Source organism: Anolis sagrei, chromosome X (assembly GCF_037176765.1).
Source record: "Anolis sagrei isolate rAnoSag1 chromosome X, rAnoSag1.mat, whole genome shotgun sequence".
NCBI classification, from domain to species: Eukaryota; Metazoa; Chordata; class Lepidosauria; order Squamata; family Dactyloidae; genus Anolis; species Anolis sagrei.
Genome location: NC_090034.1, coordinates 44,585,404 through 44,609,874, shown reverse-complemented (window position 1 = coordinate 44,609,874; position 24,471 = coordinate 44,585,404). Strand labels below are relative to the sequence as shown.

General features: G+C 38.4%; 1 protein-coding gene across 3 annotated transcripts in view; it reads right to left on the bottom strand.

Moving 5' to 3' along the window:
- TBX5 (T-box transcription factor 5) overlaps nt 1–24,471 on the bottom strand; it is a 108,876-nt gene that overhangs the window by 47,205 nt on the left and 37,200 nt on the right. Inside the window, exon 1 of one of the 3 annotated variants that reach the window (XM_060785449.2) lies at nt 10,239–10,413. The exons of 1 other annotated variant lie outside the window; for it this stretch is intronic. The gene's annotated coding sequence lies outside the window, so the exon portion shown is untranslated. Of the gene's footprint in view, nt 1–1,700; nt 1,879–10,238; nt 10,414–24,471 lie in introns of those variants that run through there. One more of the 3 variants, XM_060785450.2, reaches the window with a different exon arrangement.

Sequence of the window (24,471 nt, the reverse complement as noted above, 5' to 3'; positions counted from 1 at the left end):
GGAAAAATTATAGTTTCATGTATTGCCGTAGGCTTTCATGACCGGGATCACTGAGTTGTGTGTTTTCGGGCCCTATGACCATGTTCCAGAAGCATTCTCTCCTGACGTTTCGCCTGCATCTATGGCAAGCATCCCCCGAGAGTCTAGGGGTAACATCCTAGACTTTCCTATTGGGTTTTAGGAGTTCCTTTTCTTACCGTTTGTATTATCATTATGATGATGATGATTATTTTCTATTATTTGCTCAGACCTCACAACCTCTGAGGATGCCTGCCACAGATGCAGACGAAACGTCAGGAGAGAATGCTTTTAGAACATGGTCATACAGCCTGGAAAACACTCAACAACCCAATTATACTTTCCTCTCGCCTTCCCAGTTGGCTAAACAATTGTGCTTTTCCTGCATGGCTGGGGGTCGGACTAAATGGCCCATGGACCCTTCCAAACAGCCTCATAACCCAGAATCTCAAGGCAGAAAATCCCACAAAATCTGTTTTGAACTGGGTTATCTGAGTCCACACTACCATATATTCCAGTTCAAAGCAGATAATGTGGGGTTTTATTCTGCTGTCTGGAAGGGGCCACAACTATTCTATTATCCTAGGATTCCTCCGAATTGCTGGCCTTCTTCAAAGTCCATTCTTAAGGGAGGCATGAGATGGGCTGGCTCGACACTTCCAAAGAACGATATGGTCAGGTGTAGAGCCACAGAATGCGGCGTGAAGTTTATTATGAGTCTACACCAAGCATATAGTGCAGTTCAATCTGCGTTCTATGGGTCTCTCCGTTCCCATCTCATGCAGTTTAAGATGCATTCTTTAAAAAGTTGAAAAGGGGGACACACACACAAAACCTTTCCACCTCGGAGAACGGCATCTCCAAAGCTTTTCTGGCCCTTCCACACAGCCACATAACCCAGAATCTCAAGACAGATAATCCACAATATTTGCTTTGAACTGGGTTATCCGAGTCCACGCTGCCATATATTCCATCCAGTTCAAAGCAGAAAATGTGGGGTTTTATTCAGCTGTGTGGAAGGGGCCCAGAGAGGAGGGGGAAAACCGACTTTTGGAAGACTATGTTTTCGAATCTCTCCCCACTTCCAAATCCAAAGCAAAAGAAGGCCTAAAAGCGCACAGAGTCGCGCAAAAAGCCAAGGCCGGGTTTGGGGGGGTTTCCGAGGCGCAAAGCTTCGCGTCTCCTTCCCTCCCTCTCTCCCTCCCCCCGGTTCGGCCCTATAGCTTCCCCAGCTGGGCCCCAAGGGGAGCCTGGCGCCTGGCTGCCTCCTCGCCCCTCCGAGCGCCAATCCGCCTTGACAGAACCAGGCCGCCGAGGCCGGCGTCAAAGCAACCGCGGTTGGAGCGCCGCTCCGAAGAGGGAGGCCAAGCCGGAGAAAGGGGCAACGGAGGGGGGAAGTGGGGGCGTGCTCGCCTGCGTCAGGGTGCCCTCTCTTCGCCTTCCAGGGCTTGAAAGCCGGGGGGCTCCGCTTCGTGCCGAACAGCGCCGGGAAGCAAGGTCCCCCTAGGAACGTCTCCAAACGCTTTGCGCCTTGGCTTTGGCTGGGCCTAGAATGCTTGGCTGCCGTGCGCCCTAGCTGGAACGTCAGGAAAGGGGAGGAATGGAGGAGAAGGAAAAGAAGGAGGAGAAGGGGGAGGAGGGAGAGAAGGGGCTCCATTCCCCGCTCCGTTCCCTGCCGTTACCTTCCTCAACGCATCTCCGTTGCCTCTGGAGCGCCAGTCAGCAGCTCGACGCAGCCGCCTCTCCAGCAGCCATCTCCTCAGCTTGGGCTTCTTCGGCTTGGGCTTCCCCTTCTCTCTCCACCCAGAGAAGGGGAGGGCAAACGTTTCTCTCCCTCTCTCACCCTCCCTCTCTTCTCCCCCCCCCCCTCTCCCCAGCCCTTTCTCCAATCTCCACTGCTTTGCTTCTCTCTTTGGAAAGCGTTTGCCTCTCTTTTTGGAAAGCTTTTGCCTCTCTCTTTGGAAAGCTTCCCCCTCCGTTTGGCTCTCCCCAGACCGAGGAGCCCCCTCCTGGCCTCAGCTGGAGGGGCTGATCGTCATTTTTTTAAAATAAGGGGTTAAAGCAAGAGGAGGGGAAAAGAAACAAGGCAGAGAAAGCCAAAGGAAGGAGGGGATTCCGAGGAAGGAGTTTGCGCAAAGCCCCCTGTTGTTGTTTTTGCTCGCAGTGGACGCCTGGATGGAACAGGTTGCCTTTGAGCAAGGAAAGGAGCCCAAGAGCAGCCCAGGGAAAAGGCAAGTCGGGCGCGTTGAGGCGGAGGGGAGCCCTCACCAGCCAACCAGCGACTGCGGTGCAAAGAGAGGCCGGCTTCTCCTCCTCCTCTTTTCCCAGCCTCTGTTAGTCCCCCCCCCCCTCTCTTTGCCAAACCAGCAAAGCACAAAGACACACACACACACAGACACCCCGTCGCTCTGTTCCCACCCATTCTCTCCCTCCCTTTTTTGAACCTCCTCCTCCTTCTATCCATCTTTCCCCACCAGAAAGAGACAGAAAAAGAGGGAGGGCATCCCCCTAGACTCCAAGAGTCGGCTTGGGTTTGCCTTTTCCCAGCTCTCCTCCTCCTTATTTCCTTTCTCCCCACCCAAAAAAGAGAAACCTATAACCTAACACAAACCATGCACAGCCTTGCCGACCCCACCACCTTCGCGTGATTAACGCGCGTCAGGGACACAAAAGGAGAACGGTCTGCACGCCGAAAGGAAGGCAAAGAGTTTACAACCTTTTTGGGGGGTGGGGGGTGGGGGGTAGGGGGATATAACTTCTTGTCTCTTTCTGGAGAGCTTGGATTATGGGACCAGAAAGGTGTGTGCGTTTGTATGTGTGCATATATATATGGTATATACTTGTAGGGTGTGTATATATATATATATATGCATACTCACACGCACTACAAGTTTCTATATATATATACACACACACATACACCCTACAAGTTTCCTCCTTCTTCTGGTTTTCAAACCATATTATTGTTGGATTGTTGTGAGTTTTCCGGGCTGCAGGGCCATGCTCCAGAAGCATTCTCTCCTGACGTTTCGCCTGCATCTGTGGCAGGCATCCTCAGAGGTTGTGAGGATGCCTGCCATAGATGGAGGCGAAACGTCAGGAGAGAATGCTTCTGGAGCATGGCCCAACAGCCCGGAAAACTCACAACCCCAAGCGATTCCCGCCATGAAAACCTTCAAGGACACATATTGTTATTACTACTAGCAGTAGTAATTTAGCATCTCTGATAACATTAGTGAGGGGTGTTGTGAGTTTTCCGGGCTGTAGGGCCATGTTCGAGAAGCATTCTCTCCTGACGTTTCGCCTGGATCTATGGCAGGCATAGTTTGTGAGGTTGTGATGCCTGCCATAGATGCAGGCGAAACGTCAGGAGAGAATGCTTCTGGAACATGGCCATACAGCCCGGAAAACTCACAACAATCCACAACAATGCTTTGAACTGAATTACCTGAGTCCACACTGCCATATAGTCCAGTTCAAAGCAGATAATGTGGGGTTTGATTCAGCTGTGTGGAAGGGGGTCTGAGTTTTCGCACTCTCCACAACTCTCACAACTCACAACTACCCAGTGATTCCGGCCATGAAAGCCTCAGACAATACATATTATTGTTGTTACTACTACTAGTAGTAATCTAACACCTCTGGCAACATTAGTGAGGGCTGTTGTGAGTTTTCCGGGCGGTATGGCCATGTTCCAGAAGCATTCGCTTCTGCCGTTTCGCCTGCATCTATGGCAGGCATCGTCAGAGGTTGTGAGGACTGTTGTTTTTGTTTATTTTACGCTAGGCATAAGCCTACTTGGGCCTTCTTCCCAGGTGTTTTGGACTTCAATCCCCACAATTCCTAACAGCCTCAGGCCCCTGCCTTCAGCGGCTGAGGAGGAAAAAGAAAGGGCCCTATATATACCCAAATAATGGACATCATCATCATCACCATCATTACTACTTTGAACTGCATGATATGGTCAGCATAGACCCAAATAATGGATATTATTATTATTATTATTATTATTATTATTATTATTATTACTTTGAACTGCTTGATGTGGTTAATATAGACCCAAATAATTGATATTATTATTATTATTATGCCCTCATTGTATAGTCTGTATAGACCAGGCATTGGCGAACTTGAGCTCTCCAGGTGTTTTGGACTCCAACTCCCACAATTCCTAACAGCCTACCGGCTGTTAGGAATTGTGGGAGTTGAAGTCCAAAACACCTGGAGGGAGGGCCGAAGTTGGCCTGTTTTATACCTCTTTCTCCACTTTTGAAAGGCAGGAGGAATGCGTCCAAGGCGTCGGCATCAAACCCGACGCAAGCTCGGCTATACTCCAAATAAGCAAGCCGTCAAAGAGATCTTTGGACCGACATTTTCCCCTCCTCTCTCTCTCTCTCTCTCTCTTTGCTTTCTTTGACTTTCTCCCACTCCGAAAGGAAAGAGAAATGGATGATTTCGGAGGGGAAGAGTTGAAGAGGTCAGGGAAAGATAAACACGCAGCGCTGTCGAGTCGGGGAGGCTTGAAGCCAGCCAGGTTGGGAGAGCCAGATCGCTTTCTCGATCCAGAGAATCCAGACTCCCCAAGCCGAGGCTCCACGTGAATTATCGGAGTCTACACTGCCATATAATCCGAAACAGATCATCTGGATTTTGTATGACAGTGCAGAAGGGGTTTCAGAGGAGTCAGACCATTGAGACCAGAAAGGGCTTTTCCCTGAAGCCGCATCTCTTTCTATTTTATGCAATTTCGGGATACAGTATGGATCTAGACTGAGCGCACTTCCACACTCAGAATATCAAGGCAGAAAACTCCACAATACTCTATTGTCGAAGGCTTTCATGGCCGAAATCACTGGGTTGTTGTGAGTTTTCCGAGCTGTATGGGTTTGTTCCAGAAGCATTCTCTCCTGACGTTTCGCCTGACTCTCAAAGGTTGTAATCAAGGTGGCCAATGGCAACATTCACACTTGCCTCAAGCAGGCAAGAGTTCTTTCTCCCACCCTGGACTTTCCACAGATATATAAACCCAATTTTCCTAGTTTCCAGCAGACCTCACAACCTCTGAGGATGCCTGCCATTGATGCAGGCGAAACGTCAGGAGAGAATGCTTCTGGAACATGGCCATTCAGCCCCCAAAACTCACAACAACCCAACAATAATATGGTTTGAAAATCAGGAGGAGAAATATGCATCTGCCACAATCACAGACTTCACAACCTCTGAGGATGCCTGCCATAGATGCAGGCGAAACGTCAGGAGAGAATGCTTCTGGAACATGGCCAGACTGCCCGGAAAACTCACAACAATCCACAATAATGCCTTGACCTGAATTATCTGAGTCCACACTGCCACATAGTCCAGTTCAAAGCAGATAATGTGGGGATTGATTAAGCTGTGTGGAAGAGGCCTGAGTTTGCCCACTCTCCATTCATTTTCTGGTGACTGCATTATGTCAAACAGTGTCGCTTTTAAAACGGCATGACAATAGAGTTGAATTATTCTCTCCTGGTGTGCTAAGGAAGCAAGATCTGCAGTCAATGGGAACTTTGCCCAGCACAGAGTAGAATTGATGTATTGCTGAAGGTTTCCATGGCCGAAATCATGGGTTGTTGCGAGTTTTCCGGGCTGTCTGGCCATGTTCCGGAAGCATTCTCTCCTGACGTTTCGCCTGCATCTACGGCAAGCATCCTCAGAGGTTGTGAGGTCTATTGGAAACTAGGAAAATTGGGTTTATATATCTCTATATACCCTGGACATTCCAGAGATTTAGAAACCCCATTTCCCTAGTTTTCAACAGACCTGAGGATGCCTGCCATAGATGCAGGCGAAACGTCAGGAGAGAATGCTTCCGGAACATGGACAGACAGCCAGAAAACTCACAACAACCCAGAAGGCTTTCATGGCTGGAATCACAAGGTTGCTGTAAGTTTTTCTGGCCATGTTATAGAAGCATTTTCTCCTGACGTTTCGCCTGCATCTATGGCAAGCGTCCTCAGATGTTGTGAGGTCTGTTGGAAACGAGGAAAATTGGGTTTATATATCTCTATATACTCTGGGCATTCCACAGATATAGAAACCCCATTTCCCTAGTTTTCAACAGACCTGAGGATGACTGCCATAGATGCAGGCGAAACGTCAGGAGAGAATGCTTCCGGAACATGGCCAGACAGCCCGGAAAACTCACAACAACCCAGAAGGCTTTCATGGCTGGAATGACTGGGTTGTTGTAAGTTTTTCGGGCTGTATGGCCATGTTCCAGAAACATTCTCTCCTGACGTTTCGCCTGCATCTATGGCAGGCATCCTCAGAGGTTGTGAGGTCTTTTGGAAACGAGGAAAATTGGGTTTATATATCTCTACATACCCTGGACATTCCACAAATATAGAAACCCCATTTCCCTAATTTTCAACAGACCCCACAACCTCTGAAGATGCCTGCCATAGATGCAGGCGAAACGTCAGGAGAGAATGCTTCAGGAACATGGCCGAAAAACTCACAACAACCCAAAGTAGTCGCAAAAAGTCTTCGAAGTGGGTTATGAGGCCGCGTAGATCCGGCCAAAGAAGCTTTGAAAATTCAAAGGACCCTCTCCCGCTTCCCACGCGTGCATTTTACTCTAACATGTGCAGGAAAAGAAAGCAAGCCAAAGTATTCTCCAACTTTGAGGACTTTCCCCCTGCCCTTCGGCGAGGTGCTTCCCGAAGCGGCTTGAGATATATCATATTCGCCTTCGTACAAGAATAGAATAGAGGACTTCAGAAAAGTATATGTGACATATACACCTACAATGATATACATATACAGACGGGTGAGTCAAAAAGTTATGCCTCCATGGCTTTAACTTGTCTCTCTTTCCCAGCTACTGAACTATCTCTCCATGACATGATTGAGGTGTCCTTACTCTACTGATATATACACACATATACATACACACGTATAATATATATTATATACATATATAGCGGTAGAGGTTTTTCCCCTGACATTAAGTCGAGTGGTGTCCCACTCTGGGAGTTGGTGCTCAGCTCCATTTCTAAGCCAAAGAGCCGGCGTTGTCCGTAGACACCTCCAAGGTCATGTGGCCAGCATGACTCCATGGAGCGGCCGTTACCGGTACCTATTGATCTACTCACATTTGCATGTTTTCGAACTGCTAGGTTGGCAGAAGCTGGGGCTGACAGAGGAAGCTCACCCCGCTCCCCGGATTTGAACCTTCGACCTTTCAGTCAACAAGGTTAGCAGCTCAGCGGTTTAACCCACTACGCCACCGGGGGCTCCCATATACATACACACACACAAACACACACAATACATAAAGATGTATTGTTCGTTTGTGGAATTAACATAACTCAAAAAACACTGGACGAAGTGACACCAAATTTGGACACAACACACCTATATCAGGCCAAGGAGTGACCATCACTCATAAAACACTGAAATACACAGCAGAAGAGAGTTAAAAAGTAAACAAAAAAACATTACGACGCATGCGCAAAACCACAGATATACACATATACACAAATATACACACACATATACTCATACATGACTGGACTTAATGTCAGGGGACTACCTTTACCTTTTTTTATACTCATATACACAGAAAACACATAGACACAGACTGAGCCACAGCAACGCGTAGCAGGGGACAGCTAGTACAGATAGATAGATAGATAGATAGATAGATAGATAGATAGATAGAGATATGCAGAATACACAGTGTATATTCTGAGGCTAGATCTACACTACCTTATAAACCAGATGATCAAAGAAGATAATTGACATCCTCTGCTTTGAGCTGGCTTATTGGGCAGTGTAGGCTCATATGATCCAGTCCATGACGTTGATAATCTGGATTAGATGGCAGCCTAGAAGGAGCCCGATTCTACACTTCTATATGATGTAGTTCAAAGAAGATAACCTGGCTTTTCTATGGCAGGGACCCAGGCAGCGTGTGCAATGCTCATGCCATGTAATCTAGATGGATCAAAGTCGAGAATCCACAGGATCTGCTTTGAACTGGATTATATGACTCTACACGGCTTTATAGACCAGTTCAAAGCAGAGAATCCGGATTTTACATGGCAGTGTAGATCCAGCCATAATATACTGTATACAGATTAGAGTACACAGAGTACAGAGAATATTTTGTATATATATTATACAGAAAAATTATATAAGCACAGACATAGAGCTCTAGAAATTACAATATATGTATGAGTTTATCTATCTATGTTCTCTCTCTGTGTGTTAGAATATAAAATATCCCCCAGTGACTGGGAATTTTGAGACTTTTCCTCGGGTTTTGGAAAGTATATAGACTTTGGGAGATATAATTCGGCTGTAGGGAGCCGCTCAACTTTTCTCCTATCTAGTATCTATCTGTCTGCCTATCTACATATACTTACACAAAATCACACTTTTCACCAACGCCTCAAGCTCACCAAATTGTTCGTGGCAACAGAGACTTGATTATTATTATTATTATTATTATTATTAATAATAATAATAGGTTGGTTCATCTTCGAGTTCGGCTCTAGGTTGCCTCTCACCATCCCAAGCCCGACTTCACACACACACAAAACTTCACTCTCCAGCCATGCCTCAAACTTTCCAAGTTGCTTGTAGCAATGGAGACCGGATTATTATTATTATTATTATTATTATTATTATTATTATTATTATTATTATTAGAAACGCAACAAGATGAGTCCACAACAAACAAGATCACTCTGCTGGCTGTTGTATTGGATCACACGTCGGACACTTCCCAAGTATCTAGGACTGTGTGGTGTATCGCCAAATAATGCGTGCAGATCCCAGTAAAGGCGGCCTTTTGCAGCTGGCAGATGGTAATTTTGTCAGCGCCGATTGTGTTTAAGTGCAGGCCAGGGTCTTTAGGCGCTGCACCCAGTGTGCTGATCACCACTGGGACCACCTTTACTGGCTTGTTCCAGAGTCCTTATTATTATTATTATTATTATTATTATTATTATTATTATTGTTGTTGTTGTTTCCCTTCACCGGTCCTCTCATCTTTCCAAGCCCACACTCTATCTATCTATCTATCTATCTATCTATCTATCTATCAATATACCTATCTACCTATCTGTCTGTCTATAATATGCATAGACACACACATACATATACATATCTACTCTATCTATCTATCTATCTATCTCTATCTATCTATCTATAGTGTGTGTGTATATATCCATCCATATATATATCCATACACTATATATCTGCACACACACTATATAGTGTGGGTGTGTTATATATATAGATAGTGTGTGTGTATATATGTATACATATATATATAATCAGACATACATGTGTGTGTGTGTGTATATATATATATATATATATATATATTCTATCTATATACATACACACACTATATATAGTCCATATATATATATATATATATATGTGTGTGTATATATATATATACACACACACACATGTATGTCTGCTTATATATGTATACATATATATACACACACTATCCATATATAGTGTATAGATATATACACACGTACATACTATATCTATATAGGTATGTGTGTGTATATATATATTCTATCTATATACATACACACACTATATATATAGTCCATATATATATATATATATATACATACATACATATACATACATACCTATATAGATATATAGATATAGTATGTACGTCTGTGTATATATCTATACATTATCTATACATACATACACACCTATATATCGGGGTAAATTGTAGGGAAATATGATGTTGATATTCAGTTTTATCATACTTATTTACTGTATTATTATTTGACTTTCTATATAAGAGTTTTATTAAGTTGTATCAAACTTTGTTGTTTGTTTCGGTCAGGTGATATAACCTAAGGGCTAGCTAATCAATACTATATATACATACAAACACTATCTATCTATACACATGTACACATTCATACACTATATATCCAGTCAGATCCATTCTAGATAGATAGATGCACACACATACATATGAACACTATCTATCTACACACATGTACATAGATATATTCTCTCTCTCCATCCATCTACACAAAACTCCCCTTTCCAGCCTTGCTTCGACCTTTGCAAATTCCTCCTGGTGCTTCGTAATAATAGTAATAATATTGGTAATAATATTAGCAATAATAAAAATAGGTTCCAGGTGATGATGAGGATAAGAATGGGTTCCAAGGAGAGCCTCTCACCTTTCGGCTTCTGCGAGGCTCCGAACCAGTTTGGGACCGGGTTGGGGAGGCTTCGCGGATGCGGCGACCTTCTCCTCCCCCGCCACCCGCGGCTTTGCGGTCTGGGGCTCTTCCTTCAAGCTCGGGGCCTTTGCCCAGCCATCGCGCCCAGAAAAGAACGCGGCTTCGAGGGCTCGCGCCTGCCTCGCCCGCTCGCCAGCCTATAAGGCGCGGAGACGTCACGGCCCACGCGGCCGGCCTCTCGGGTCACGCGGGAGCCTTGAAAGAGCCCCCTCCCTCCTTCCCTCCCCCCCTCCCTCCCCCCTTCTGAGTGGGCTTGGGGCGCGATGCAAAGGAATGCGGTGGGTGGGTGGGTGAGAGGGGGGCCCACGTGTGAACGCGCCAAGAGTGGGCAGGACGCGGGAAGAAGAGCCGTGTTCGAAGAGCCTTCCTTTCCCCTTTGCAAACCCCGGGAAAAACCTTGGGTGCAAACCCCACGCCTAGAATAAATATCATTAATACACTAATATTAGCAATAACAGTGGTATTAGTATTATTAATCAGAGCATATGCTTGGCTTTTTCCCTCTTTGCACCTTGCCACAGGATTTTTTTTCTCACGCCTAGAATGAATACCATTAATATACTAATATTAGCAATAATAATGGTATTAGTACTATTAATCAGAGCATATGCTTGGCTTTTTTCCCTCTTTGCACCTCGCCACAGGATTTTTTTCTCACGCCTAGAATATCATTAATACACTACTATTAGCAATAATAGTAGTATTAGTACTATTAATCAGAATATATTATTGGTTTCCTCCCCTCTTTGCACCTTGCCACAGGCTTTCTTTCTCACGCCTAGAATGACTATCATCAATATACTAATATTAGAAATAATAGCAATAATAGTTGTATTAGTACTATTAATCAGAGCATATGCTTGGCTTTTCCCCTCTGCATCTTGCCACAGGATTTTTTTTCTCACGTCTAGAATATCATTAATATACTAATATTAGCAATAATAATGGTATTAGTACTATTAATCAGAACGTATGATTGGTTTCCCCTCCCCTCTCTTTGCACCTTGCTACAGGCTTTCTTTCTCACGCCTAGAATGAATATCATTAATACACTAATATTAGCAATAATAGCAATAATAGTTGTATTAGTACTATTAATCAGAGCATATGCTTGGCTTTTCCCCTCTTTGCACCTCGCCACAGGATTTTTTTTCTCACGCCTAGAATGAATATCATGAATATACTAATATTAGCAGTAATAATGGTATTAGTACTATTGATCAGAGCATATGCAGTAATAATGGTATTAGTACTATTGATCAGAGCAATCAAATGCTAATTAATGAATGAATATCATGAATATACTAATATTAGCAGTAATAATGGTATTAGTACTATTGATCAGAGCATATGCTTGGCTTTTTTCTCACGCCTAGAATAAATATCATTAATATACTAATATTACCAATAATAGTGGTATTAGTACTATTAATCAGAGCATATGCTTGGCTTTTTTTCTCACGCCTAGAATAAATATCATTAATATACTAATATTAGCAATAATAGTGGTATTAGTACTATTAATCAGAGCATATGATTGGCTCCCCCCCCCTCCCCTTGCACGTTGGCACAGGCTTTCTTTCTCACGCCTAGAATAAATATCACTAATACACCAATATTAGCAATAATAGCAATAACTTTCGCATACACAGGTACAAAACTTATCAGTCCAGTTTCAGATATTTTTGAGATGGTTCGCTGTGCCATCCAGCCAAAACATCTCTCTTACAACAAAACAGCTATCAACAGGTCACATAGTCAAAAGGAGAGAGAGAGAGAGAGAGAGAGAGAGAGAGAGAGAGAGCATGTGGTCTGCAGCCCCTTTGATAACTTCTCAGGAACCATACAGTAGCTGCATTTCCCAGGGATTGTTTTGCCTGCATTGTCAAAGGCTTTCATGGCCGGAATCAACAGGGTTGCTGTGTGTTTTCCGGGCTGTCTGGTCATGTTCCAGAAGCATTCTCTCCTGACGTTTCGCCCACATCTATGGCAGGCATCCTCAGAGATTGTTCACAACCTCTGCCATAGATGTGGGAGAAACGTTAGGAGAGAATGCTTCTGGAACATGACCAGGCAGCCCGGAAAACTCACAGCAACCCTGTTTTGCGTGTGTTTTGCAGGGGATGCGTGGAGAAGGCCGGGAAATTGGCCCAGTCACTCCAAAGTCAGCCCGGAGGTAAGTGTGACTTCTGTGTTTTCGTCTCGTGTGGATGATGGTAAGGATGGCCTTTTCGCCTCCTAGCTTCCAGATCCGCCCATAGTTCCCTAGACTTGAAATGGGGAAGTTGAAACGGTATCAAACTGCGTTCGTTCGACAGTATGTAGACCCAGCCTTCAAAAGAACAAGCCTAGATACCAAGTGCCTCGAAAGTGGAGGAGTTTTGCCTTCCTTCTCCCAAGTTACTTTCCCACAAACCACCTGGTCTTGGCACGAATGGGGAGGAGCGATGTTGGAAATATATGGCAATATATTAGTAATAATAATATTAATAATAATATAAATACAATATAATACACATATAATATATAATGATAATATACTACACATATAATATAAGATAAAATAATACATATATAATATACAATATAATATACATATAAAATAATAATATAAATAAAACATAAAATATATAATTTACATATGTAATATATAATATAATACACAATAATATAATACATATATAATATACATATAAAATAATATATAAAACATAAAATATATAATATAATACATAGATAACAATAATAATATTATACATATAATATGAAATTGTCATATAATAGATACATAATATAAAATAATACAATATAATACACATATAATATAAAATCATCATATAATATAGATATAATAAAATAATAATATAATACATATATAATATAAAGTAAAATAATATAATACACATATAAAATAATAATATAACATACATATGAAATAATAATATAAATAAAACATAAAATATATAATATAATACATAGATAATATATAATAATATAGTACACATATAATACACAATAATAATATAATACATATAATATAAAATTATCATATAATATATACATAATATAAAACAATACAATATAATACACATATAATATAAAATTATCATATGACATATATATATAGTATAGAATAAAATAATATAATACACATATAAAATAATATAATACATGTATAATATACAATAATAATAGAATACACGTATAATATAAAATTATAATATAGTATGTATAATATAAAATAATACATCATACACATATAAGATAATAATATTATACATATATAATATAAAATAACAATACACGTATAATACACAATAATAATATAATACATATAATATAAAAATAATATAATATATACATAATATAAAGTAATACAATACAATACACAGATAATATAGTATAAAATAAAATAAAATAAAATAAAATAAAATAAAATAAAATAAAATAAAATAAAATAAAATAAAATAAAATAAAATAAAATAAAATAAAATAAAATAAAATATGTATGTGTGTGTGTGCATGATACGTATCTCTCTCTATCTATCTAATTTCCCGTATTTCTCAAAGACCCAAATCTTGCCTTGGCAAAAACACGAACTTGGCTTCTTTCGGACAGGCAACGTCGGGATCACTCCTATTGGGAGGACTTGCAGCCTGACCCCGCTTGAACTGCCCTGGCTCCTGGGAGTTGGAGTCTGGTGGCCCCAAGCCCTTGCAGAACTACAACTCCCACCCTTCCCTCCCATTGGCAGTTCAAATGGGGTCAGGCTGCCCTTCGTGGTCCTCCAAAAGCCGATCCCCAAACCGTTCCGCCTTTAGTTGTAGTTTCTCGGTTTGCAAGAGGCACCCAGCCCAGTATTGACTCTCCTAGGAGAGAAAGTTGTCTTTTTTTCCCAGACTTTTGGAGCCTAACAGTAGACCCTCCAATCCCCCCCTCCAAGGAGCAAAGGAACGAATAGCGTCCAAATAACGCTCATTTGCGGTAGTTTTAAGGGAAGTTGTTCCAAAGGAGCCTGAGCCGTCTTTGCGTTCAGTACGAGCTTTCCTTTCCCGATGTTTACATTGAGCATGCCTTGGCTCCATTCATTTCCTAGCATTAGATTTAGCATAGCCGCTTCGAGTCTCTTTTCAGGGAGAAAAGAGTCTCTTTTCAAATCCATATAATCGATGTAAATATAACAAAACGATAATAGTAAGATGTTATTATCGTTGGGGAGATAAAGCGGGGTATAAATAAATATAATAATAATATAATGCAATCTAATAAATCTAATAAAAATAAAGACAAAGATAATAAAATAGAATAATAGAATAAAATCTAATAACAGAATAATAGAATAAAAACTAATAAAAATAAAGACAATCAAATGCTAATTAAATATAATGGAATAAAATCTAACAAAACTAAAGACAAAAGGATCATAAAATAGAATAGAATAAAATCTAAAAAAGACAAAAAATAATCATAAAATACGATGAAAATATAATAATAGAATAAAAACTGATAAAAATAAAGGCAATCAAATGATAATTAAATATAATAGAATAAAATATAATGAAACTAAAGACAAAAGGATCATAAAATATAATAATATAATATAATATAATAAAATCTTAAAAAGACAAAAATAAAATATGATAAAAATATAATAGAATAAAAACTGATAAAAATAAAGGCAATCAAACGATAATTAAATATAATAGAATAAAATATAATGAAACTAAAGACAAAAGGATCATAAAATATAATAATATAATAAAATCTAAAAAGACAAAAATAATCATAAAATATGATGAAAATGTAATAATAGAATAAAAACTGATAAAAATAAAGACAATCAAATGATAATTAAATAGAATAGAATAAAATCTAATGAAACTAAATACAAAAGGATCATAAAATATAATAATATAATATAATAAAATCTAAAAAAGACAATAAAATAATAAAATATTATGAAAATATAACAACAGAATAAAAACTAATAAAAATAAAGACAAACAATAATTAAATATAATAGAATAAAATCTAATAAAACTAAAGACAAAAGGATCATAAAATATAATCATAGAATAAAATCTAAAAAAGACAAAAATAATCATAAAATATGATGAAAATATAATAATAGAATAAAAACTAATAAAATATAATAGAATAAAATCTAATAAAACTAAAGACAAAATATAATATAATCTAAAAATATAAAGACAAAAAGATAATAATAAAATATGATGAAAATATAATAATAGAATAAAATCTAATAATAAAGACAAAAATGATAATTATATATAATAGAATAAAAACTAATAAAAATAAAGACAATCGAACGATAATAATAACATCTAATAAAGTCTAATAATATAATAAAATATAACAAATCTAATAAAACAATAATAAATATAATATAAAACAGAATACTAATTGTTATGCATTTTTTCTTCTACCATATGAATTATGTTATGTTATTAGATTTATTAGATGTTATTATTGTATTATGGTCTAGTGGGAGCGAACACCCAGGATTCCGATTGTGTTATGCCATGTTTTTTTTCCGACCTGAAATAATAATAATACATATAATAATATAAAATATAAATATTTATTTCCAGGAGGGACGCTTAACTGTTTTTTCCCCCAAAAGAACGACCTCCTTTTTGCAAAGGAACGGCTCTGTTTTGCAAAGGAACGAACTCTGCCCATCCGAGACTTTCGCTACGAATCCGGGAAGTTCTGTCTGGGTTTCGTAATCTCAGACAGCTTGGAGAGCAGGGAAATCAACTTGGTTCCAGATCCGTTTGGTCGAGGATTGGAAGTCCCAGCCTTTGAGAGAACTGTGTCCCAAGAGGAGCGACAGAAAGGCAACTCAACCGCCATCAACAATAGTTCCTGAAATCTTCCATGGAAGGACATTTCCATTGAGAATAGACTGGAAGGGAGTTTGGGACGTTTCACAACTAACTCTCTCTCTCTCTCTCTCTATATATATATATATATATCATACTATATATAAGATATAATAGATATTAGATAGATATAGATATAGGGAGTTTGGGAAGTTTCACAGATAACTCTCTCCCTCTCCCTATAGAACATTCTATATATAGTATATTGAATATATATATGGAGTCCGGGACGTTTCACAGCTAACTAACTCTAAATATATATATCATACTATATATACAGTGTGTGTGTATGGAATTTGGGACGTTTCACAGCTAACTCTATCGCTAACATATTATATATAGTATATAGTAGATATATAGAGAGTTTGGGACGTTTCACAGGTCTGTCTCTCTATAATATACAATATGTAGTATATAGTATATAGATTAGAAATAGATATAGGAAATTTAGGAAGTTTCATAGCTAACTCTCCTTCTCTAAGACATACTATATATATATAGTGTGTGTGTATATATATATATGTGGAGTCTGGGATGCTTCACAGCTAACTAACTAAATATATATATCATACTATATGTACAGTGTGTGTGTGTGGAGTTTGGGACGTTTCACAGCTAATTCTCTCGCTAACATACCATATATAGTATATAGTAGATGTATAGAGAGTTTGGGAAGTTTCACAGCTCTCTCTCTCTCTATATATAACATACTATATGTAGTATATAGTATATAGATTAGACTATAGATATAGGGAATTTAGGAAGTTTCATAGCTAACTCTATCTCTAAAACATACTATATATATTATATAGTGTGTGTATGTATATATATATATATGGAGTCTGGGATGCTTCACAGCTAACTAACTAAATATATATATCATACTATATATAAAGTGTGTGTGTTTGGGACGTTTCACAGCTAACTCTCTCGCTAACATACTAGTATATATAGTATATATATATATACTATAAAAAGTATATAGTAGATATATAAAGAGTTTGGGACGTTTCACAGCTCTCTCTCTCTCCTCTAAAACAAACTATATATAGTATATAGTGTGTGTGTGTGTGTGTGTGTGTGTGTATGTATATATGGAGTCTGGGACGCTTCACAGCTAACTAACTCTAAATATATATACACCATACTGTATATAAAGTGTGTGTGTGGAGTTTGGGACGTTTCCCAGCATACTATGTTTATATCATACTATATATAGTCTCTCTCTCTCTCTCTCTCTATATATATATATATATATGGAGTTTGGGACGTTTCACATCATATATATATATATATACTATATCATACTATATATATTGTGTGTGTGTGTGTATGGAGTTAGGGGCGTTTCACAGCTAACTGTATATATATCATACTATATCTCTATATCATACTCTCTCTCTCTCTCTCTCTCTATATATATATATATATGGAGTTAGGGGCGTTTCACAGCTAACTATATATATATATATATATACGCGCGCGCGCACACACACACACACACACACACATATATATCACTATATATCTCATACTATATAGTATGATATATATAGTGATATATATATGTGTGTGTGTGCGTCTATATACATGCAGTTTGGGACATTTCACAGCTAACTAACTCTATATTACGTAGTATGTATATACGGAGAGAGATTGAGAGAGAGAGTTTGGGACGTTTCACAGCTATCTTTCTCTATATTTATGGAGTTTGTGACATTTCACAGCTAACTCTAACACAGACCGGGGGGGGGGGGGGAGTTAGCTGTGAAATGTCCCAAACTCCATATCCATATCTTTATCTCTCTCTTTCTACACACACACACACAAAACAGCCACAGGGCCCAAATGTGAGGGATGGAGCCAATCTCTGGAAGTGAGCTACAGCGTAAACAAATCAGCCCACCTTGTTTGTTTCCTTGTTGTTGTTGTTTTACAGGCCAGGATCCCAACTCAAGGCACTTTTGGAAAAAGAAGAGAGGTTTTCCTCCAAAAATAAAATAATAATAAAAAAGAAAGCCCCGGTTTTCTTTCATAGCTCCAGACAGTCGGAGCATAGAAGGCTGCATTAAAAAAAAAAAACCCAACATTTCTGCAGCACAGAGGAATCTTTCCCCGGATATTTGAAATCCGGCCTTTTAATAAAAGGGGAGAGAGAGAGAGAGAGAGAGAGAGAGAGAGTTCTCCTTCCCTCCTCAACTTCTGCCAACGAGACTCCTTCCTGGAAGCCCTCATTAATATTCCCGCTATTGATGAATTATTAATTTATCCAGGTGCCTTTCCGACTTCCCCTTGAAGTTTGGAAACACAAGGATAACCCTGTGTATTCTCCTCGGGGGTGCAAGAGGGGAAGACAATATTAAAAAGTCCCATGGATTTCAAGGGGGTCGCCCGGCCACTTGGCTCCTCAAAGTCTTTTCATTTGGGATCTTGGGTCAAAATAAAACTTTGGGGGCACTGAAAAACTATTATTATTAATGCTAATAATGCTAATAGTACTAATAATAACTTTTTTCTTGTCCGTTATATTATTAACAACAATAATATAGCGGTTAACAAATAAATTATTATTATTATTAGTCAGCCATTACATTATTATACAATTATTATTATTATTAGTTACCCATTACATTATTATTCTATCCGATTCGTCGTCAATCCACTCCTTTGAGCTTCATGCAAATCTATTTGTAATATTATACAAGTATATTATTATTAGTTACCTATTATATTATTATACAAATATTATTAGTTACTCAGTATTATACAAGTATTAGTTACCCATTATATTATTATTATTATTATTATTATTATTATTATTTATCAATTATTATTATTATTATTATTATTATTATTATTGGCGTTTACTCACAAAAATCCCATTCAAATCTAAAGGATTTTGTTCCCTCCTAATCTGCCCTAGACCTGAAAAGGTCGACTAAGTTGGTTGAAATGGGGAAAACAGGAGCCCCCAATTCTCCTAAAACCTTTCATATATAGTATGCAATATGTAGTGTGTACTGAATAATACATGATACTATATAATACATGGTATGACCTGAATAATGCAAAGTATATACTAAGCAATACATGATATGTGCCATATAATATATAATATGCATTATATGGTATGAAGTCTATAATATAAAGTTGACACTATATAGTATGCAATATATAGCATGTACTGAATAATACATGATACTTACTATATAATACATGGCATGACCTATATAATGCAAAGTATGTACTAAACAATACATGATATCTACTATATAATATATAGTATGTACTATATGGTATGTAGTCTATAATATAAAGAAGACACGATATAGTGTGCAATATATAGTATGTACTGAATAATGTATGACACTTACTATATAATACATGGTATGACCTTTAGAATGCAAAATATGTGTACGAAACAATACATTATATGTACTATATAATATATAGTATGCATTATATTATATATGGTATGGAGCCTATAATATAAAGCATGCACTATGTACTAAAAATACCTGATACTTAATATATGATACATGGTGTGCACTAAATCATACATAGTATGTTCTAAAGAATACCTGGTAAGTAGCTTATAAGGCATGGAATGCAGTCTAGCATATATTACATAATCGATAACATGTGGCATAGAATATATAGTATGTGGGGTATATAAATATGTGGCATATGGAAGCAAGCTGTGCAATATGAGAGAGAAAAGGATGGATGGATAGATATTATTCATATAATATAATATAAAACTATATTATATTATATTATATTATATTATATTATATTATATTATAATGATTCCTTCCCCCATTTTACCTGGCCTGGCAAGTGTTGGCCACCTCTCCAAAGTTTTCCAAATCCTGACTCCCAAAACCAATATCCCTTTTCTTCCCCACTTTCATTCTCATTTTTGGGGCCTTCTCCAGGCTGATCCCATTGATTCCTTTATCTCTGTATTGATTTGCAGGGGAGTTGGGGGAGGGGGGATGAAGCCCAGTTGTGGGACTCACAGGTGGACACAATTTCGCCCCCTGCAAAAGAAGGAAGGGGGAGGAGAAAGAGGGCCGCTTCAGGTGCTTTTTATTTTTCTTAGATGAAAACCCCATTTAATAGGATTTTTTTTTACTCTCTCCCTACTCCCCCTCCCCCTTTTCTTCTTTGCAGCTCATTAATTTCCCCTTAGACTCAAGGGGTGGGAAGCATTGGAAGGCACACAGCCCCTCAATGCACCACTAGCCTGGAAGAAAGAGTGCATTGTATGGACCAAAAGCCCCCCTCCCAAAAAAAACAGAGGAGGATCTGGACCTTATGGGTCTACACTGGCCATAAGAATGCAGTCCAACCTTTCTGCTCCCACTGCCAGAGGTTCTGTGATTCCTAAGATGCGTCTACACAGTAGAATTAATACAGTTTGGCTTCATTTTCACCTCCATGGCTCAAACCTATGGAATCCTAGGATGCTGCTGCTGCTGATGGTTAATTTATTATTGTACAAGACTTTAGGCTTCTCTGTCAAGAGAGCTGGTGGTTCACCAAACTACAACTCCCAGGATAATCATCATTATGTACCATTATAACTCAAGGCTGTGGAATCTTGGTATTATTATTATTATTATTATTACACAATGACTTTAGCCTTCTGTGCTCAAGTGAGCCAGTGGCTCACCAAACTACAACTCCCATGATCATCATCATTATATGCCATTATAACTCAGGTCTATGGTATCCTGGTTTTATTATTATTATTATTATTATTAGCACAGTATGTCACAGCATACGAAATCTATATGCTGGATTTCGCATCACAAAATCACAAGTCGAACACATTATTATTATTATTATTATTATTATTATTATTATTATTATTTACTACTGCTGCTGCTGTTATTCAGCGACTTTAGCCTTCTCTGCTCAAGAGGGCTGGTGGCTCACCAAACTACAACTCCAAGTATACCAAGGATAATCATCATTATGTGCCACTATAACTCAAGGCTATGAAATCCTGGTATTATTATTATTATTATTATTATTATTATACAATGACTTTAGCCTTCTGTGCTCAAGAGGGGTGGTGGCTCACCAATCTACAACTCCTAGGATTATTTTCATTAGAATCCTAGGAGTATCATCATTATCATCATCATTATCACCACCACCATCATCCTATGTCTACAGCATTCTCTGTTTGAGAGGGCTGATGGCTCACCAAACTACAACTCCCAGGAGTGCATAGCCTTGAATTACAATGGCAGTTATAATGATGACAATGATGGATGGGTGGAGCATCAAGCATATATGTATGTATGTGTGTGTGTGTGTATCAGATTTCAGATGATTTGTGCATATAAACACACACATACATGCAGAAACCCTCTGATATATATACACACACACATACACATACATACACACACACACACACACACACACATATATATATATATATAGAGAGAGAGAGACAGACAGACAGACAGACATATCTGTGAGATTTCAGATGGTATCCAATCCATGTACACATACATATAAAGGAACTCTGAAATCTCATATGTACATGTATGGAGATATGTATGTGTATGAGATTTCAGAGTTTCTGCATATATGTACCCAGTCAAACATGAGTTTGATTTATATTCTATTGCTGTTATATGTTAAATTTATTTGATGTTCATATGTTTTGACTTTGTTGTACCCTGCCTGGAGCTGACAGTTAATGAATAAAATGTATTATTATTATTATTATTATTATTATTATTATTATTAGTATTATTATTAGTGGTGGTGGTGGTAGTATTGTGTGTGTGTGTGTATAATACTACATATTATATTATATTATATTATATTATATTATATTATATTAATCCTGCCTCAACCCATCAGAAGAGGTGAGAAATGAATAAAATGTATTAGTAGTAGCAGTAGTAGTGGCAGTAGTAGCAGCAGTGTGTATATGTATATATGCCTCAAGCCATCAGGAGAGGCAGGTAATTAATAAAATGTATTACTTGTATTATTATTATTATTAGTAGTAGTAGTAGTAGTACTAGTAGTAGTATTGCATATATGTGTGTGTGTGTATGCATGTGTATATATATTCCATATATTATATATACCATATATATGATATATTGCATATATGTGTGCATATGTGTGTGTGTGTGTGTGTGTGTGTGTGTATGCAGAAACCCTGTGAAATCTCATAGAAAAATGTATGGATGTGTTTGTATATAGGAGATCTCTGAGTTTCTGCATACACACATCTGTGCAGGAATCTCCATGAAAATCCTCTAAAAGTCCTATGAAACATACTACAATACCAGAGGGAGAGAAGTTGCAGACTTGGAGATGTGATCCTATAGTATAGAATGGTATAATGTATATGTACCCTGCCTCAAGCCATCAGGAGAGGCAGGTAATGAATAAAATGTATTATTATTAGTATTATTAATATTGTATATGTGTGTGTGTGTGTGCGTATTTTCCATATATCATATATACCATATATATGATATATGGTATATATGTGTGCATATATGCGTGTGTATGCATACATATGCAGAAACCCTCTGGAATCTCATAGAAACATGTATGGATGTGTTTGTATGTAGGAGATCTCAGAGTTTCTGCATACACACATCTGTGCAGGAATCTCCATGAAAATCCTCTAAAAATCCTATGAAACACACTACAATACCAGAGGGAGAGAAGTTGCAGACTTGGAAATATGATAGTATAGTATAGTATGGTATAGTATATATGCACCCTGCCTCAAGCCATTAGGAGAGGCAGGTAATGAATAAAATGTATTATTATTAGTATTACTAGTATTGTATATGTGTGTGTGTGTATTTCATATATCATATATACCATATATATGATATATGGTATATATGTGTGTGTATATATGTGTGTGTATACATACATATACAGAAACCCTCTGAAATCTCATAGAAACATGTATGGATGTGTTGGTATGTAGGAGATCTCAGAGTTTCTGCATACACACATCTGTGCAGGAATCTCCATGAAAATCCTCTAAAAATCCTATGAAACACACTACAATCCCAGAGGGAGAGAAGTTGCAGACTTGGAAATGTGGATTGTAAAAATCCAGGAGGGAATGAGTATAGCACTAAGAGGCTTTTGATTAAGAAGAAGAAAGAAGGGGGGAGGGGAAGAAAACTCCCGTCCTATACAAAAAAGTTTCCAATTGTAAAATATTTTTATTATTATGACTAGCATTATTTAAAAAGAGGGTGGCAAGTCGGATTTTAGTTCAGCCTTAGCCTTGGGTGATGGAAGAAAGGCGGGGAGAGACTAACACTCCAGGAAAGTTGGAGATAAGATAAAATAAAAGAGAGTGGGGCACAGAAAAAGCAAGTGTGTGTGTATTTATATAAAGGGTCAGTCTGCAGCCCTAGTTTAAGAAATCCTTGCTGTGGGTTAGATAGCCAAAGGGGCCCTTACTATACATATCCAACCAAATGCATTTCCCGACATATTAGTCCAAGGGTGTATCTGCACTGTAGAATTAATGCTGGTTGGCACCACTTTACCTGCCCTGGCTCCATATTACGGAATCCTGGGAGTTGTAGTTTGGAGAGGCCCCTAGCACTCTTAAGCAGAGAAGGCTGAAGAAATGCGGCATACTACAACTCCCAGGATTAGAGAGCATTGACCCACGGTGGTTCAAGTGGGGTCAAACTCCATTAATTCGAACACTGCTTACTATAGGCCAACTACACCAACCTAGAGTAAATCTTATTCAATGCCCCCATTGGTGTAAGGAAGCCTAGTACGGGTTTTTACTCACATTTTACTCCTAGTAGTAAATATTATTACTTTTTGTCCTAAATATGTGTATTTTTATTAGTAAGCATCCAGTAACAGGAATCCTAGTGTCTTGGCAACTTTGCATCTCCATCATAGAGATAAAAGGGGATGACAAATTAATTAATAGTAATATATGGCCTACACTGCCCTATAAAATCCAGATTATCTGATTATAAAGGAGTGTAGATTCATATAACCCTGTTCAAAGCAGGTAATCTGGATTGTATATGACAGTGTAGAGGGGATTTAGCCCCCCTCCACACTGCCCTATATCCAAGGATCTGATCCCGGATTATCTGATTATCCCAGATTATCTGGCAATGGAGAATCATATACTCTACTTTAAAGCAGATAATCTGGGATAAGATCCTGGGAGAGAGGGCAGTGTGGAAGGGGCCTTAGACCGGGTTATCATGGTTCT